This window comes from Peromyscus leucopus, chromosome 6 (genome assembly GCF_004664715.2).
Source record: "Peromyscus leucopus breed LL Stock chromosome 6, UCI_PerLeu_2.1, whole genome shotgun sequence".
NCBI lineage: Eukaryota > Metazoa > Chordata > Mammalia > Rodentia > Cricetidae > Peromyscus > Peromyscus leucopus.
Window position 1 is genome coordinate 44404352 of NC_051068.1, and position 11445 is coordinate 44415796.

The window sequence follows — 11445 nt, forward strand, 5'->3', positions numbered from 1 at the left end:
AAAGGCGTCTTTGTTACTGCGCATGCGGTTCTGACTCGGCTACGTCAGGGATACGTGGCTTTGCCTTTGGAGGGTGTGCCAGCTAGTTTAATGCCAACCCGGCACAGCTAGAGGCATTTTAGAAGAGGGAACCTCAGTTGAGAAAATGCTCATACCAGATTAGTTTGTGGGCAAGCCTGTGGTGTGTTTTCTTGACTGGACTGCAAGGCTGTAAAATGGAATGAACCCTTTCCTCCCCGGGTTGTTTCTGGTCATGGTATGTATCACTGCGATAGAAACCCCATTAAGACAGAGAGGAAAAGGAGCAGAGGAGACTGATATACACATGGGGCACCCTAGCAGTCCTTGCTCTGGCTAATTAGGCAGAGACAGACGCTCCGAGGAAGGAAAGGGGTGCCCAGGGACACCAGGGAGAGACCCTTGCACAGCCTGAGCCTGGGAGGAGGAAGTGGAAGTGCTGGTTTGGAGGAGCAGCTCAAGTGTTCATGGTTCCAACCAGCGTTACTCACCCAGGAATTCCCCAGGACTGACTGCATCTAACACTGGCGATTGCTCCTGAATCCTGGATAAACTGATGAGCTCAACAAACCTGATGTCAAAAGAGATTTTGTAACAATTCATATGACCCTAAACCCAATTCTGAAATTAACCAACCAGTCAATGATACGGTGCCTAATGGGGACAGGGGCAGCCCCGTGTCAGGTATTGATGAATTCAGAGAGTCACTTTGTATCAGAGAAGCATGAGTCATGAGCTCAGCCTTCCAAGAAGGTTCGTGAAGGGGGAGCCTGGGGAGGGTGAATGCAATTATCTAAAGCAATGGCAGCTTCAATAAAGGATGACAAGGGGACAGCCAACGAAAGAGATACCGGAGCATCTGATTAAGACCCTGAAGGTAAAAACAATAGCGATCACTCTTTAGCTTCCTCCAGGGGACTTAGACCGGGCAATGCCTGCTCCACTCTTTCCTCTCTGAGGACCTCAAGAAAGCTCACCATGAAAGAAGCCTTGCTGACCTTTGATTTTTTTAACATTTAATTAATTAATTATATTGTATGGTCATGTGTATGTACATGTGTGGGCATCCATATGCCATGGCATGGCATGTGGCCAGCCAAGGGCAACTGGCAATTCTCTCCTCCCACCATGCAGGTCCTGGGGGTGGAACTTAAGTCATCAGGCTTGGCAGGAAGAGTCTTCACTCACTGAGCCATCCTACCTGGCTCACTGCTGAACTTAAATCTAGTATCAAGTTTGTGCAAAGCACAAGTATTGTCCAAAGCCACGAATTCAAAAACTAAAAAGGCTAATTTTGTGAACCAGATGAAGTATTTACCCTATAGCAGGACACATGCACACATTCACACCCAGGTGTATTTCCTTCTAGAGCATATTCCCAGGGAGGCTGGTGACAGCTCCTAGTTCCGTATAAGCACCCTTGAGGAGAAGAGGAAAACAAAACAGAGTTCTCTATTCTCCACCCACCCCCAATCTGATGCTCAAAGCAGGTTTCCTTTGAGGGTCAAATCACACCCACCACCCCAAGGTCTGTGACCTATAGCTTAGAGTTCTATAGAGGGCCCTACTTCTTAGACATGAGGTTACCACTTCCTGTCTGCCTGACAGGAGAAACCACCCATGTGTTCACAGGCCACAGGTATGAGCAAGGCATCCTGGAAACCTGGAGAACCAGGAATCTGAGAAGAGACTCTGTGATCTCAGGCTTGTTGGTGGCTCAGAGTGTTGGACTCCACTTTCAGTACAGCACAGGCCGGGAGGCTAAGCTTCGGGGCTGTGACGAAGTGTGGTAAGGAGAACTGCAGGATATTCATCCTGGTAGCTGCTTCTGTGGAGTGAGGAGAGACGTCAGACCCCCCAGTGACACTGTGTGGGCCACAGGTAGATCTTGGCTGTTTTACAGAGGGCGAATTCCAATTGCCCGCAAAAGAAAGCAGGAATGAATTCTCTGCTTGTGGGTGGGCCTGGCTGGCTGCCCAGCACGGTGCTCAATGGGTTGTGTTTTCTGTCTAGGTGTTGGGTGGCAGCTTGCCAGTCCTTGGAAATTTCTAGGTGAATCATGCTGGGAAGGAACCGCAAACATGGCCTCTTCTTAACCTGCATCTCCACCTCTCTGAACGCGTGTGAACATGACATTTTTGATAAGGTATCTATCTTTCAGGACAAATGTCCACTCTAACTTCTCTGAGGTTGAGACCTGGACCTGCTGCTTCAGAGTAATGCACTTAAGGTTTGGGGCCATAGAATTCGCTGTTCTGTTTCCATGGAAAACACATGGTACTGTCCTCCATGGAGTCACCCATGTCTCATAAGATGATGATTATCTTTGAAAACAAATTCCCGAAGAGTCATGGTGCTTCTTTTCTCTTTGTGCTTTCTGGAAGAAAGACATTGGACCCCTGCTGCCCCTCAAGAACTTGACTGTTACCACTTGGTCATCGTGAAGCCTACACTGGTTAGCGTAGGTGTGGTGAGGGACAGTTTCTGGCATCTTGGGAACCTGTTGTCTTAATGAGTGGTTTTCTTTTCCATAGCCTCCACCTTCTTGGGCTCATCAATGGAGGGAAAACTTAGGAGAATTAAGCAAAACCCAACACTGCATGATTCCCACCTTTTCGAAGTCTGTAAGGGCCCCAGTTCCCATCATTGTACACACGAGGAAATGGGAACTAGGGAGGAGGCTGACTAGTGGACAGGTTCCAACAGGGTCTCCAGAGCCCAGGGACATTCTTCCCAGACCTGTCTAGTGGCCCTACCACCACAATGCCACATGATATCACTTTCTTCTTTGGTTGTTTTAAACAAAAACAAGGGGAGGTTGTGGAAAAGGCATCTTAGGCAGTCATTGACTGTCCTACGCTTAGACCTAGAAACTCTACATTGAACTGAACCTTTTTTTTTCTAAGTGAAAACTTAACCAGCACCTGGGTATGACTATGACTGTTATCACAGTCATTTGCAGCTTCTGTAACCGAATGCCTCAGACTGATAATTTATTGCAAACCGAAGTTTATTTCTTATCATTGTGGAGGCTGGGAAGTCCAAGGTCAAGAAATTGTCGAGTGGGTTGCATGGCCAGGGTGGCACTCTGTGGAAGGGAGGATGATTGTACCCATGGGTGGTGGATGCGGAAGGACAGGGGGCATGAAAGTCTCACACTGTATGATGTACTTTGACAAAGGCTCTTGTCTCACTCATGAGAGGTGTGTTTATGGCTTAAGTCCTATGGTTTGACACTACCTCAGTGGCCGCACCAGGGCTTGGGACTCCTCCAAACTTCTAGTAGATGGTTTGCATCTAGTAGATGATAATAGTATAATAGTAATAGATGCTAATAATGTAATAGTAATAGATGCTATAATATAATAGTAATAGATGTTAATAGTAGCTGGTTTGCATCTAATAGATGCAACATCTAATAGAGGTTACTCACCGGATTAGTTTTTTGTCGCTGTGGCATATTAAGTAACAGTGAGGGTTTATTTGGACTAATGGTTTCCTGGTAGGGACATTGGCTTCTGTCTATGGTGAGGTGTCTTGCTCACATCTCAGCAGAACAAGAACACAGAGAAAATTCGGGCTGGAATGAGGGCAGGCAGTCACTTGTAAGGCCCGCCCCACAGTGACAAGCTTCTTCCAGTTACGTTTCGCCTTCTAAGGGCTCAGTAACATCTTCAAATAGTGCTGCCATCTGGCAACCAAATGCTGAAACACATGAACCCAGGAGAGCATCCAAACCACGCCATTACCCCTGCTCAATCCACGAGCTAAATTAGAACCATTGATCAGTTCCTCCAAGCACTGTAATAGAGCCTCTCAAAAGACTCATCTGCCTGTCTGTCTCATAGTCCCTCTCACCCTGGGGCTAGGGAGAGGAGAGGAGAGGAGAGAAGAGGAGAGGAGAGGAGAGGAGAGAGGGAGGGAGATAAAGAGAGAGAGAAAGAAACAGACAGACAGACAGACAGACTTTCCAGAGGGTTGAATGCCAAGTGACTTGGATGTGCCTCTCATAAAATCATGGTAGCTTCACCCTCTCATGAGTGACATATGCAGCCAATCATGCTTAGGTTGTGCCCGTATCACAGATCCTGGAAAAGCAGAATCTAACACCAGTGTTGTCCAATCACAGATCCTGGAGAAGCAGAATCTAATACCAGTGCTGTCCAATCAATGGTGGCCATAAAGATGGGTGCACGAGAAACACTTATTAGGTACCAGATTGTGTGTTAAGCGTGAGTTTTCCCTCTATATCACCCTACATAGACAATACACATTTCCCCCATTTTACAAAAATAAAGAAAACCCAAGGCACAGATGTGGCATGGCATGTTGCTCCACAGTGTCTTGTGGTAAGCACATTCATTTTATACCTCTTAGGAGCATGGGGAAGGTCCTCATCTTCCTTATCCCACCCTGCTCAGTGCTATGCATGACACATGGTATCCACTTGCTATATTGAATGTCACTGCAGGGATGCAGGAATTCAGTTGCCCATTGTGTTTTCTTACGATTGGCTATTCTCACCTAGTAATCAGTGTCACAGCTGATGAGTAAGCCTGAAGTGAACAGAGGGTACCTATATGCCCTGGCAGAAGGAAGCATCCTGTAGGCACCCAAGGGACATACCGAAGAAGAGGAGAGTCTATTGTTCTTCTTATGGAGTGGGACAGTCCTCCATATGGCCTGGCCATTTGCGGTCCAGGGCTCTCCATTCTTCAACCCTCTGCCTGACTGACCACTATTCTGATGGCAATGAATGGGAAGGAATGTGGATGGGTTAGGAGGAATTATTGGAATCTGTAATTGGACAATTACTGGAGGCTCAGGCTGATTAAACAACCATCACAAAGAATCAGGATGGATTGAAGTCCTACCAGAGAAGTGCAAGGCCAATATCCCCACACCCATTGTTTTTTATATGTTATGGAGAGAACAGGGGATCGTTGCCTCCTATACAGGAGGGTATGCCTCATGGTGATAACCAGCATTCTCCAGTCACAGAGACCTAGTTTCAAATGTGGCTTTGTCACTTAAAAGCCAAATAACCACTGTCCAGAAACTGGTTGTGATCCCTGGTTTCCACTTCTGTTGACAGAGTGTGACACATTTACATCTCAGCGTGGGTTCCAGGAGTGGCTGAGGCTCTGTGCACAGCCAGGTAGCCCAGGACTTAGGTGGGGCTTGCTGAAGGGAGAACATAGAAGCCCCCGTGGGCACTGCCATGCTTCCGTATGATGCTCTCCTCTATGAAGGTTGTGAGCTCATGGGTTCCTTAGGCTCAGCGCTCCCCTGCAAGCTTTTCTTGTGTCCAAGAAAATTCTGCCTGAAGAGGGCCGGGGAGCTGCAGTGTACAGTCCTTTTCCAGGCTGTAAGGAGTACAATGTTGCTCTGTCCCTGGTAACCGCTAATAAAAAATTATATGTTTTGATAGTTCTTACATTTGATGAGTCATTAGTTTTCATGAGCTAGAATTTTGAAGAACATAACTACCATTTGGGGAAGACACAGTTGGCCATTATTGTATGTATTCTCAAGCATACCACATGTTCCTTCTCCTTCTTTCCTGTCCACCCCCACCCCAGGAGGCTCTGTTCATTCCTGTTGCTTTTCCCTGAATTGAATAATCCCTCTTAAGCATTGCATTAAGAATCTCTTTTTTATTTTTTAAAAGATTTATTATTTTATTTTATGAACATTGGTGTTTTTACTGCATATATATATAATATATATATATATATATATATATATATATATATCTGTGTGAGGATATTGACTGACCTGGAACTGGTGTTACGGACGTTGTGAGCTGCCAAGTGGGTGCTGGGAATTGAACCTGGCTCCTTTGGAAGAGCAGCCAGTGCTCTTCAATGCTGAGCCCCCAACAATCTCTTTCTGACTGGTTGCTTTGAGCTCTCCTGCACTTCAGTCTTCACTTTACAGAAGAGAAAGACAGAAGTCAAAAGACATTCAGTAACATGTCCAGTAATCCCAGAGGGTGAGAGGCAGATCCCAGGGAGAGAGAGGACTGACCCAGTGTCAGTCAGAGGAGTCTGCTCCCATGACCTGTTCCCAGCATCCCTCGACATGGCTCCCTCTACTTGAGAGTGGATGTGCCCACACGTACCCTGTGCTCACTTTTGAATATTTTTTCTTCAAAATAACTCAGGCTTTTTCTTGAATAAATTTATCATAAAGGTACTTTATATCATTACTTTAATTACAAAGTATCTCACTTGGCACTCATAATAGTTATAGCTAAAGACAGCACAGAATATAATTGTGTAGACTCCCAACTATATTATTAATGGGGGAAAGAAAATAAGGAGGAGGCCTGTTCTCTTTTATTAGAAAAGAGAAATAGCAGTCTCAGAGGTGTTAAAAAAAAAAACATGGAAAGACTACACAAAAGTGAGTTTTATAACAGCCATCTACGGCATCCTATACCACCGAGAATTTTCCTCCGTGTGGTCACCAGTGTGGTCCACGGTTTGAGACCTTGCAGTCCCAGGTGCTGCCACACCAGATACCACTGTCTCTGTAAGGACAGAAGAGGCTTCTTTCCCTGTACAGGCAACCCCACCCAGGGTATTACGTCCAAAACACTTCAGGACATTTTCCTTTGCCACTAAATCCACCCCCCCAACCCCCCACCCCGCGCCTCCATTTTCACAGAAGAACACACATGGGATTTAAGCATAAATTTAGCAAATTTTATGGAAGACTATTTTGTTCACCCCAGAAACATTGTCTACGTAATTAAATTTTAGATAATGAATCAGGGAAGTTGATCTCAGCAGTGGAAAATTCTGTGATTTAAATTGCCAATATACAGATACTTTCAGTATTTGAAAGCCACTGCCAACTGAGCCTGCCGGAAGTTAAATTCTCAATAGCTTCCTATGATTGATGCAAGCATTAGTCATTTAAAAAAAAAAAATCTTGAACTAAGTAATTTGCATCCAAAGGATGACATCAGCAACACCATGGATTTGTTGTTTGGAGGACTGGTCACTAGATGGCGCACTTGCAATTCAAAACTTTAAAAAAAAAATTAAAAAAGAAAAGAAAGAAAGCAATCTCAGCCTCTGAGGAACAAGCCTGTTACCAAAGCATCTATTGTACTTACAAAGCTGCATGTGCACAAGCAAGAAGGCACTACTTGCCCAGAAGATGGTATTCTTTTCTTTCCTCCCAGACTTTGATATGTCTCTCTCTCTCTCCCCAGGACAGGTCACTTCTCCCCACAGGCACTGTTTCTGTGTGAGTTCACCTTTTGAAACTTATTCTGTTCCTAGCCCTGTGACTGAGTAGAAAAATGTGTTCCTTAAGATGTGGCTTCTTTCTTCCGCCGGCCTTGACACCACTCGCTCTGGAGAACTAACGCAGTGCATCTTCTAGCCGCATTCCGGATGCTAATCCAAGGCGGTCTGCAAAAGCCCCGTTGATTTGTAGAGCAGTTCCACTCCTCCATGAATTATATGCCATCTTTATTCTCCCTTATGATGGCGGCAATAAATCGTTCTTTAAAATTTTTTTTTAAAGAAAGTCTGTATCAATGGAGCAGTTGTTCTTGTAGCAACTCTTTAAATATGGTCATAATGAATAAATACATGAGTCCGGTTCTCAGAGTGAGAACAGGAAGTCGGAACGACACCTGTGTGTGGTCGATTCTAAAACAATAGAATACATTGAGACTTCTGCAGCAAATCAGTGAGCTTATTTGCAAGTTCTAATCCAGGGCTATCGCATTCCCCCACGACTAATGGCGTGCGTGTGTGTGGTGTGCGTGTGTGTGGTGTGTGTGTGCATGTGTGTGTGTGTGCTGGTGTGGAATACAAGGGAGAGACTGAACTAAAACATTAACTTATTTTGTTTCTACACTAATAAGTGTTTCAACAAGAGTCTCTCTGTGGCTAAGGCTCCCTGGCTGCAGCCACAGAACCTAGGCACCCGGAGCTCTGTCCCCAAGTGGCCTCTCCTAATTTGCTAAATAACCTTGGGCGAGTCACTTAACCTTCCCAAACCTCAGCTTCTCCCTCTACAAAGGAAGATTCCGAAGGCTGTCTCTCCCCGCTTCTTGGGGACATCCTGACGATTAAGGATGAGAGAAAGACAGCTAGGGGTCCACTGTGGCTCCCAGAGAGGTGCCACTAACTCTCAGAAGCAAATCATAAAAATAAACAGAATCAATCCACACTGGCAATCCAGGCTGAAGTCACAGGGCTTGACATCCTGTGCGTTTCTATGTTTTCCGTTCCTCAAAAATGGTTAGCATGGGAAAACAACAAACAACCCCCCCCAAAAAAAAACCAAAAAAACAAAACAAAACAAAAAAAACACCACCAACAAAAAATCCCAATAATGCCTTTGTTTGCCAAAATTTCCACTGAATTTTTTTAATCCTATTATTCCATGTCTATAAATGAAGTGATTTTACAACATCCCAAAGAATTGAAAGAGGAAACAAACAATGAACTCTGACTCTGTCCAAAGATGCTGGGTCTTCTTGCATAGCTCTTCATCACAGAGGGGCATTCACGCCTAGGACAATTAGCTATTTTGCTGACAGTAATTATTGCCATTTGGGACTTTGCTGTCCCTTTTAGGATGATATATATATATATATATATATATATATATATATATATATATATATATATATATATATTCATGCTGCAGAGACTGCATTTCAAGACTTTTTTTTTTTTTTTTTGGACAGAACCCCAAATGCAAGGAAAAGATCAATTTTAACCTATTTTTAAAACATTTGATCTAATTTGATATTTCTAGTTTTCAACAGCATCCAGCAAATGGATGAAAATGTCCCATGTTGTGCTGTGGACAGTACCTTTGGTTTTCAGAGACTCAGGAAAACAGGAGGGGAAGCCTCAGTTAGTGCTGTCTGAAGCCTCGGGATTTTCCAGCTGTCATTGTTCAAAGGTCTATTTTTTTTTTTTTTTGAGCCCTGTGGAATGACCAAGCAGATTATTTGTTCTAACATGCTGTAAGTGATCTGTGTCTCGGAGTCTTTTGGCTGTGATGATAAAAAGAGATGGGCCACAGTGGGGAACAGCGGCCCTTCCTCAATATTTGTGGGGTGTGTATGAGACTCTGTACCTGCTTCCCAGACAGACATCCAGTTCTGATACTTGAAGAGAAGGAAAAAGAAGAAAGTATCAGGATTATTCTGCTGCCTCTTTCTCTCCTGAAGTCTAATTATTGTAGTGGCCTGCTGCCTTGATTAAGGCTTTCCTCCCTAAATAATTAATTTGCCTTTATACAAGTGTGTTTGCTTCTTACAAATCTTAACACATAGCACTGAGGACCCAGCTCAGCAAATGCACTTTCAAGCATATAAATAATTGCCTTGGAGTAATTAACAATTAACCTTGGTAAAAGAAGGGCTAAACATTAGTATACTATATTAATTCAACACAGATATTAGCTATTTAGTGTTAGAAATGTTATAAGCACACAACCATTTATAAACTCACATGATTATTGAGTTCAGTTAGCTGGGATATGTTCAGTAATGCAGAAGAATGTTTAATGTGACAATTTAACGTATTTGCTTCAATCCATTTCACAAACATCATGTCGACCAGCCCCCCTTTTTTTTTTTAATTTTTGAAAGCAGAGTTAAGAATAGAGGTTGAGAATAGAAAGGGATTCAAGATTCCTTGATATACATACCTGCAGCAAAAACAAAGCAAATCAAAACCATTAACATGCATTGGCTAATGCAGTGAGTAAACTGTGTCTTTTTCCTGGCCAGGGACTTGGATGTGAAATACATATAAGCATAATTCCGTTCTGAGGGCTTCTGGGTATGTGATAGGTGGGCAGGGTTATTTGTAAGGGAATTTGCTAAGAGGAAGCTTTGGTTTCCTATTCTTTGTCCTTCAAAACCACTGTTCATTCTGAGTAGCAGGATCTTACCACTATGTCCACGCTCCCTACTTTCAGAGATGCTAGAGCCAAACAGTTTTCCCAGTCTCGTTTCTATTTTTATCTCTTCCACCTCAGTCAGCCGCTCCTGGGATGGCAGGGTTGAAAAAGACAGGATCACCAGTGCTCCTCTGTCTCCCAAGTTTCCAGCCTTTGGGCCCTAGGAGCTCCATGCAGTCCAAATAAGAGTGACTCACACCAGTTCCTTCTGGTCAGGAGTGTGCCTCCAACATCTGCCTACACTTTGCTCATCCTCACCCACCCTCTGCCATGCTGAAGTTCAGTTTTGTTTGAACCTCATTTCCCAGACTGGGAAAAAGACATTGTCTTGTGTTAGTAGACTAGACCTGTTCATGAAAGAGCAAGCAATTTCCATTCACATCTGCTATGCTGATCAAGCCCACCTCCCTTCCAACTGCCAATCAAACATCTGGCGCTGGGATCTTCTCTTTAAGTATCTGTTCCCAAAGCCATATTGACACTGTGATTGCTACATTGCTCACAGTCTTTCTTGCTGAACTAGCAAAGCACAGTCAGGTGATGCTTCCATGAGCCTTACTTTTTTTCTGGTAGTCATGGTGGATTTGGCTTTTTTTCTTCATTTGTTTTGTTATTGTTGATGTTGCCCCTTTGAGTTAAAACCCCAGAGGAAAGTGTGCCAGGGAGAAACTGCAGACTTGGTCTTTGAAATAGCCCACACAGGCTTTCTTCCTGCCACCAGATGAAATCCTTAAGGATGGCAATGGGGACGTCAAGGTAAACAGCAATACAGATGAAACACATTGTGCTGGACACATTTCCTCAGGCTCTAAGATTTTTCAACAGGTCAGTTTTCAGGAAACAATTGTTTTAGAATTTTTGGTAAATTTGCTACTGTCCTAAATTGCTTTTATCCGTTCTTTGTCAAGAGCAGAGCAAGGAGAGAGGCTGAATACATTTCTCCTGGATGAGTTATACCTTGAAGTGATTACTTCCAGCAAGACAAAGGACAAAGAGGGAGGGCCAGGCTCATCATCACAGATAAGAAATATTGATTTTGTGTTGTGATTAGTCTGCTTTAACACAAATTCTTGAAGTTGGGTAGTTATAAAGAAAAAAATATTTGTTTTAGCTCACAGTTTTCAGGGCTGAGGTTCCAGGACTCAGTGGACTTGTCTTGCCAGCCTTCAGTGGGAGACTCTGCGGTTGTATCACAATATGGTGGAGAAGCGGGACAAGAAATGACTACATGCAAAAGAGAGATGGCTTGGGATGGTCTTGCCCTATAACAACTCAGTCTTATGAGAACTGGAGTCCTTTAAGAAATGCACCAATCCCTTCTGAAGGCAGTGTGCCAATTACCTAACCACCTTCCACTAGTCCCCAGCTCTTAAAGGTCCCCCACCTCCTGACACCATCACACATCTTTCGTACAAACATTCGGAGAACACACTCTAACCACAAAAGATGGCAAGTACCTTAATTGTTAGACTCCCAAGA